The sequence below is a fragment of the Rhincodon typus genome, chromosome 1 (genome assembly GCF_021869965.1).
Source record: "Rhincodon typus isolate 14 chromosome 1, sRhiTyp1.1, whole genome shotgun sequence".
In the NCBI taxonomy this organism is placed as follows: Eukaryota; Metazoa; Chordata; class Chondrichthyes; order Orectolobiformes; family Rhincodontidae; genus Rhincodon; species Rhincodon typus.
The window spans coordinates 104,765,640-104,774,357 of NC_063332.1; the positions used below are offsets into that span (position 1 = coordinate 104,765,640).

At 42.6% G+C, this 8,718-nt stretch overlaps 1 protein-coding gene across 2 annotated transcripts in view; it reads left to right on the forward strand.

The window, feature by feature from the left end:
* The window catches only part of cops4 (COP9 constitutive photomorphogenic homolog subunit 4 (Arabidopsis)), a 114,737-nt gene that overhangs the window by 5,019 nt on the left and 101,000 nt on the right, over positions 1–8,718 (forward strand). The gene's annotated exons all lie outside the window — the stretch shown is intronic.

Genomic DNA, 8,718 nt, shown 5'->3' on the forward strand with positions numbered 1-8,718 from the left:
CTCCTCTATCCCTCTTCTATCCGCCTCCCACTCTCTCCCTATTTATTTCGGAACCCCCTTCCCCTCCCCCTTTTCTGATGAAGGGTCTAGGCCCAAAACGTCAGCCTCTCTGCTCCTATGATGCTGCTTGGCCTGCTGTGTTCATCCAGCCCTGCACCTTGTTGTCTCGGATTCTCCAGCATCTGCAGTTCCTACTATCTCTTCGTAGATGGTAGATGGGTTTTGAGGAGGTGAGTTATTCATTGCAAGATTCCTAGTCTCTTTCATGAAACCACAGTATTTTCATGGCTACTGGGGCTATTTCCCATGAAGTGTTGAGACTGAGGGCTGACCTTGTAGAGGTTTATAAAATCATGAGGGGCATGGTTAGACTAAATAGATCTTTTCCCTGGAATTGGGGAGTCTGAAACGAGAAGTCATAGGTTTAAGGTGAGAGGGGAAAGATATAAAAGGGAACTAAGGGTCAATGTTTTCACACAGAGAGTGGTGCTTGTCTGGAATGAGCTGCCAGAAGAAGTGGTGGAGGCTGGTTTGATTACAACATTTAAAAGGCATCTGGTTGGAAATATGAATAGGGGCAAATGGGACTAGATTTATATGAGATGTCTGGTCGATATGGACGGGTTGAACCAAAGTGTTTGTTTCTGTGCTGTATCTCTCTGGCTCTATGATCTCCCCATTGCTGATCTTATAGAAGAGAAGGTCATTGTTGAAGCAGCTGAAGATGGTTGACTTAGGACATTACCCTGAGGAACTCCTGCAGTGATATTCTGGAGCTGAGAAGACTGATCTTCAGCAATCACAACTATCAATCATTGTGTTAGGTATGACTCCAACTAGTGGAGAGTTTTTCCCCAATTCCTGTTGACTTTTTTTTAGGGCTGCTTGATGCTGCACTTGGTTAAATGCTGCTTTGATGTCAAAGGCAGTCATTCTCAGCTCAGTGTGGAATTCAGCTGTTTCTTCCATGTTTGAATCAAGTCTGTAGTGAAGTCAGGAGCTGAGTGGCCTGAATGGAACCCAAACTGAATGTCAGCACGCAGGTTATTGCTAAGCAAGTGCTGTTGGATAGTACTTTTGGTGACTAGTTACTGATTGAGAGTAGATTGATGTAATGGTATTTGGTCGATTTTTATGGATATTAAGGAAAAGATTGCAGAGTACTTGGTAAATAGGGCTGGGTCAGCATGAGTCAGCTGAGTCAGTTCTGAGAAAGGGTCACCGGACCTGAAACGTTAACTCTGTTTTTTCCTTCACAGATGCTGCCAGACCTGCTGAGCTTTTCTAGCAACTTTGTTTTTGTTCCTGAGTCAGCATGAGTTTGTTGATGGGAAATCATGCCTGACAAATCTATTAGAATTCTTTGAGGTAACGAGCAATTTAGACAAAGGAGAGCCAGTGGACCTGATCTATTTGGATTTCCAGAAGACCTTTGGCAAGGTGCTGCACAGGAGGCTGCTAAATAAGATAAGAGCCCATAGTCTTAGGGGCAATGATAGAGGATTTGCTGACTGGCAAAAAGTGGGAATAAAGGGGTCTTTTTCAAGATTGCAGTCGGTGTCCAGTGGAATTCTGCAGGAGTCAGTGTTGAGAACACTACATGTTATACTTTAATGACTTGGTTGAAGGAACCTGAGGGCATTGTTGTTAAGTTGAGGAAGCGGGAAGGCTGTTGAAGGACTGGGAGAGGCTAGGAGAGTAGGCAAAGAAATGGCAGATGGAATACAATGTTATAAAGTGTGAGGTTATGCACTTTGGTAGGAAGAATAGAGGCATAGACTGTTTGCTAAATGGGGAAAGGCTTTGGAAATCTGAAGTACAAAGGGAGTTAGGAGTCCTGTTCAGGATTCTATTAAAGTTAACATGCAGGTTCACTTGGCAGTGAGGAAGGCAGATGCAATGTTAGCATTCATTTCAAGAGGGCTAGAATACAAGAGGAGAAATGTACTGCTGAGGCTATATAAGGCTCAGGTCAAACTGCGTTTAGAATATTGTGAGCAGTTTTGGGCCCCACATTTCAGGAAGAATGTGTTGGCCTTGCAAGGGGTCCAGAAGAGGTTTACAACAACAATCCTGGGAATGAAGGATGAGGATGGAGGGATCTGATTGAAACTTACAGAATACTAACAGGTCTGGATAGATTGAAAATGGAGATGACATCCAAGATGGAGGATGGGAAAAAATTGTGGCTGTAAGAGCTGCTCCTTTTTTTTGAGGTATTTTCAGTATTGGAGCTGATATCCTTGAATTCTAGGAGCAGCAATAACTGTTTTATAAGCAGTTGTATTGTTTTGGAACTTTAAGTGGGGGGAAAAATATCAAAACAACAGCACTTTAAAAAGAAGGAAGACAGACAAATACAATGCCCACATGGGACATGAATCAAATAGAGAAATAAACCTGCACTGCTGTCTGAACTGGCTGACTGTTCTGCTGTTTGGTTTCATGTATCCCTGGAGATTGGAATTCATTCTAAGAAAAATTAATAAATGGTGAAATTCACACCTGACCTTGGAGAAACCTGTGTGGGAGAGCTCTCAGCAGGGGAGCAACTAAGTGGCATTTCAAAGTGTGAGGTTACTATTTTTTTGTAAATCTACAGTAGTCAGTAGAGTGCGTTCTTTTTTGATCATATGTTTTATTGAGATCTGTCTCTTCATTAAACTTTAAAAATATAAAACATAGGTACTAAGTTAGCCTGGAGCAGTGTTTTTTAGAGCAGTAAGACGGTGCTATTTCTTAACAACTGTAGGTTGTTATGGTGAAAAGGTGGCCTTTAGTACAGTGATGTGTTCTTCCTGTCAGATGTGGGAGATTAGGGAGAGTTTCCATGTTGCTGATGATTATGTCTGCCGGAAGTGATTTTGTTTATGAATCCTGTCGGATTGCATGGATTGATTGGAGCGGCAGTTAGAAGCAGAGAGGAATTTACAGCAGCTAGGGGGTGTGATGGATGGTTGTTGCAGGAAGATACAATCAGGCAGATGGGTAGGAAAGGTAGGAGAAGGAGGCGGGTCGTGTGGGAGTCTCCTGTGGCTATCCCCATCTCAAAGAAGCATGCTGTTTTGGAAAATGTAGGGGTTGATGGACTCTCAGTGGAAGGTAGCACTGACAGCCAGGTTTATGGTACTGAGACTGGCTCTAATGTAATGAGGAGTACGCCAGGTTCCAAGCGATTGATTGTGATGGGGACTCCCTGGTGCCAGGATTACGGATATCACTGAGAAGGTGCAGAATATTCTCGAGGAGAGGGACCAATGGGACGTTGTTGAGCTCATTGGAACTAACGACATAGGAAGAGAAAATGATGAAATTCTGAGGAGAGAATACAGGAAGTTAGGTAAGAATTTAAGAAGGAGGTCCTTGAGGGTAGTAATATCTGGATTACTCCCAGTGCCACGAGCTAGTGAGGGTAGGAGTAGGAGGATAGAGCAGATAAATGCATGGCTGAGGAGCTGGTGCAGGGGAGAAGGATTCACATTTTTGGATCATTGGAATTTCTTGGGTAGAAGTGACCTTTATAAGAAGGATTGATTGCACCAGAATTGGAAGAGGACTAATGTACTGGTGGGAAAATTTGCTAGAGCTGCTCAGGAGGATTCAAACTAGTAAAGGCTGGTGGTGGGGGAGAGACTGAAGGAGATAGTGAGGAAAGAGAACAGTATGTCACTGGTACAGTTGGGAAAGGGAGCAAGTCAAACTGTCAGGGCAGGCAGGAATAAAACAGAGAATGAGTTAGGACTGATAAATTGAACTTTATTTCAATACAGGAGGCCTAACAGATAAGGCAGATGAACTCAGTGCACGCTTGGGAACATGGGATGTCACAGCAATTACAGAGACATGGCTCAGGGATGGACAGGACTGGCAGCTTAATGTTCCAGGGTATAGATGCTATAGGAAGGATAGAAAGGAGGCAAGGGAGGAGGGGGAGTGGCATTTTTGATTAGGGATAACTTTACATCTGTACTTAAGGAGGATAGTCCTGGGAACATGTCCAGGGAAGTTATTTGGGTGGAACTGAGAAATAAGAAAGGGGTGATTACCTTATTGGGATTGCACTATAGATTCCCCAGTAGTCAGTGGGAAATTGAAAAACAAATTTGTTAGGAGATCTTAGTTGTCTGTAAGAATAATAGGATGGTAATTGTAGGGGTTTTAACTTTCCAAACATAGACTGGGACTGCATAATGTACTTGGGTGGAGAAGAATATAAGTGTATACAAGAAAATTTTCTGATTCAGTATGTGGATGTACCTACTTGAGAAGGTGCACAACTTGACCTGCTCTTGGGAAATAATGCAGGGCAGATGACTGAGGTGTCAGTGGGCGAGCGCTTTGGGGCCAGTGACCATAATTCTATTGGTTTTAAAACAGTGATAGAAAGGGGTAGACCAGATTTAAAAGTTGAAGTTCTAAATTGGAGGAAGGCCAATTTTGACGGTATTAGGCAAGAACTTTCAAAAGTTGACTGGGGGCAAATGTTTGCAGGTAAAGGGACAGCTGGAAAATGGAAAGCGTTTAAAAATGAGATAACAACAGTCCAGAGACAATGTGTTGCTGCTAGGGTGAAGGGCAAGGCTGGTAGATGCAGAGAAAGCTGAATGACTAGAGGAATTGAGGTATTTGTCAAGAAACAAAAGGAAACATATGTCAGATATAGACAGCAGAGACCAAATTAATCAGTAGAAGAGTACAAAGGCAGTAGGAGTATACTTGAGAGGAAAATCAGGAGGGCAAAAAGGCGACGTGAGATAGCTTTGGCAAATAGGGTTAAGGAGAATCCAAAGGGATTCTACAAATACATTAAGGGCAAAAGGGTAACTAGGGAAAGAACAGGGCACCTTAAAAATCAGGAAGGCTGCTGATATGTGGAACCGCAGGAGATGGGAGAGATAGTAAATGAGTATTTTGCATCAGTGTTTACTGTGGAGAAGGATATGGAAGGTATCAAACATGGGGAAAATAAATAGTGACATCTTGAAAAATGTCCATATTTCAGAGGAGGAGGTGCTGGACAACTTCAAATACATAGAGGTGAATAAATCCCTGGGACCTGACCAGGTGTACCCGAGGACTCTGGGAAGCTAGGGAAATGATTGCTGGGCCCCTTGCTGAGATTTTTGTACCATTGACAGCCACAGATGAGGTGCTGGAAGACTGGAGGTTGGATAACATGGTGCCACTATTTAAGAAAGGTAAGGAAGAGCCAGGGAACTGTAGACCGGTGAGTGTGACATCACTGGTGGACAGGTTATTGGAGGGAATCCTGAGGGACAGAACGTACATGTATTTGGAAAGGCAAGGACTGATTAGGGATAGTCAACGTGGCCTTGTGTGTGATAGGTTGTGACTTAGTAACTGGGTTGAGTTTTTTGAAGAAGTAATGAAGAGGACTGATGAGGGCAGAGTGGTGGATGTGATCTATGTGGATTTCCGTAAGGAGTTTGACAAGGTTCCTCATGTTAGACTGGTTAGCAAGGATAGATCACATGGAATACAGGGAGAACTATCCATTTGGATACAGAACTGACTCGCAGGTGGAAAACGGAGGGTGGTGGTGGAGAATTGCTTTTCAGACTGGAGGCCTTGACCAATGGTATGCCACACGGATTGGTGCTTGGACCATGGATTTTTGTTATTTATATAAATGATTTAGAAGTGAACATAGGAGGTATGGTTAGTAAGTTTGCAGATGACACCAAAATTGAAAGTATAGTGGACAGCAAAGAAAATTACCTCCATAGAATGGGATCTTGATCAGTTGGGTCAGTGGGCTGAGGAGTTGCAGATGGAGTTTAATTTCAATAAATGTGAGGTACTGCATTTTGGAAAGGCAAATCAGGGCAGGACTTATACACTTAATGGTAAGGCCTTGGGAATGTTGCTGAACAAAGAGACCTTGCAGTGCAGGTGCATAGTTCCTTGAAAATGGAATTGCAGGTAGATAGGGTAGTGAAGAAGGCATTTGGTACGCTTGTCTTTATTGGTTAGTGCATTGAGTATCGGAGTTGGGAGGTCATGTTGCGGCTGTACAGGATATTGATTGGGCCACTTCTGGAATACTGTGTGAAGTTCTGGTCTCTCTGCTATAGGAAGGGTGTTGTGAAGCATGAAAGGGTTCAGAAAAGATTTACAAGGATGTTGCCAGGGGTGGAAGGTTTGAGCTATAGGGAAAGGCTGAATAGGCTGGGAATATTTTCCCTGAACCGTCGGAGGCTGAGGGCTGACCTTAGAGGTTTGTAAAATCATGAGGGGCATGGATAGAGTAAATAGACAAGATCTTTCCCTGGGGTGGGGAGTTCAAAACTAGAGAGCACAGGTTTAAGGTGAGAGGAGAAAGACATAAAGGGACCTAAGGGAAACTTTTTTTTCATGCAGAGGGTGGTGCATGTATAGAATGAGCTGCCAGAGGAAGTAGTGGATGCTGGGACAATTACAACATTTGAAAGGCATCAGGATGAGTTTATGAATAAGAAGAGTTCAGAGGGATATGGGCCAAATGCTAACAAATGGGACTAGATTTATTTAGGATATCTGGTTGGCCTGGACAAGTTGGTCTGAAGGGTGTGTTTCTGTGCTGTACATGCCTGACTCTAGTCAGAGAGACTGAGTGAAGAGACCACCCTTTAGAACTGAGATGAAGAATTTCTTTAAAATTTCAGCCAGAATGTGGTGAATCTGTGGAGCTCCTTGCAACAGAAGGCTGTGATGGCCACATCATTGAATGTATCTAAGATAGAGATAGGCTCTTGATGAGTAAGGGGGTCAAGCATCATGGGGAGAAGGCAGGAGAAAGGGGTTGAGCTGTGATCGAATAACGAAACAGATTTGATAGGCGAAATGTCCTAACTTTGCCTCTATATCTTATGGTCTTATCATTTTATTTGTCTTACTTTTTGTATAAAGGACATATCTAGGCAATTTTCCACAGTGTCTGGTAGATGCCACTGTTGTAACTGTACTGGAAAAGCTTGGCTGGAGATTCAGCAAGTTCTGGAGCACTCAAATTCAGTAATATTGCTCTGGTATAATGTAGAGTGAATCAATATGACTGAAGGCTGGCAACTGTGATGCTGAGGAGCCTTGGCAGAGGCTGAGATGGTTCCATTCACTCGGAATGTCTGGCTGAAGATTGTTGCAAATGCAACAATCTTTTGCATGTGTGTAAGGCTCTCCCATCATTGATGTGGATATTTGTGTAGTCTCCTCTTTTAATGTGTTGTATGTAATTGTCTACCACCATTCATGACTGGATGTGACAGGACTGTAGAGCTTAGATGTGGCCCATGGGTTGTGGAATCGCTTGAACCCATTTATCATTTGCTGCTTCTGCTATTCAGGACTGAAGTAGACCTGTATTGTAATTTGGTATGCAAGTTGAAGTCCCCCATTCAGTACATTCTGCACCCTTGTCATCCTTAATACTTCCTCTAAATATTTAGTATTGGTTTCTTCCACGTGGTTATGTTGATGATATTTGGTTGCAAAATGAGAGGTTTTGTCGTTCTTCATTGTTTCCTATAATAGTTTGATGACAGAATAATGGCTATTTTTAGTTTAAAAATACAGCCTGCCTCAGAATATTGATGTACTGGAATAGCAACAAGGATAATTGAAGACTTTGATACTCTGAATTATCTACTGCATCTTGTGACACCGATGTATTTTGTTAGGGAATAAATATCATGCAGGTTTTTTAAATGTTAAATTGGTAATGTAGAAGCAAGCAGTTTCCTTAAATTGGACCAAGTGTGAAGAAAGGGCAAGTGACTGAGGTGTCAGTGGGGAGTACTTTGGGGCCAGTGATCATAATTGTATTAGTTTTAAAACAGTGATGGAAGAGGATAGACCTGATCTAAAAGGTAAAGTTCCAAATTGGAGTAAGGCCAATTTTGACAGTATTAGGCAAAAACTTCCAGAAGTTGATTGGGAGAGGCTATTCGCAGGTAGCGGGACGGCTGGAAAGTGGAAAGCATTTAAAAATGAGATAATGAGAGTTTAGAGACAGTATGTTCCTGTTAACGCGAAGGTCAAGGCTGGGAATGCTGAATGGTGAGAGAAATTATGGCTGTGGTCAAGTAAAAGGAGGCACATGTCAGGTATAGGCAGCTGGGATAGAGTGAATTTCCAGAGGAATATAAGGATAGTAGATGTATACTTGAAGAAATTGGGAGAGCAAAAAGGGGACATAAAATATCTTTGGCAAATAGGGTTATGGAGAATCCAAGGAAATTCTACAAATACATTAAGGGGAAAAAGATCAACAAGTCTGTGTATGTGTGGAACCACAGGAGATGGCTGAGATACTAAATGAGTATTTCGCAACAATATTTACTGTGGAGAAGGATATGAAGCTAGAGAACTTGGGGAAATAAATAGTGATATCTTGAAAGTGTCCTTGTAACAGAAGAGGAGATGCTGCACATCTTAAAACACATAAAGATGGATAATTCCCTGGGACCTGATCAGATGTATCCCAGAACTTTGTGGAAAGTTAGAGAGGCGTTTGCTGGGCCCCTTGCTGAGATATTTGTGTCATCAATAGCCATGGGTGAGGTGCTGGAAGACTGGAGGTTGGCTAATGTGATGTCATTATTTAAAATAGGTGGTAAGGAAAAGCCAGGGAACTATATATTGGTGAGCCTGACGTCAGTGGTGGGTAAGTTGTTGGAGGGAATCTGAGGGACAGGATTTACATGTATTTGAAAAGGCAAG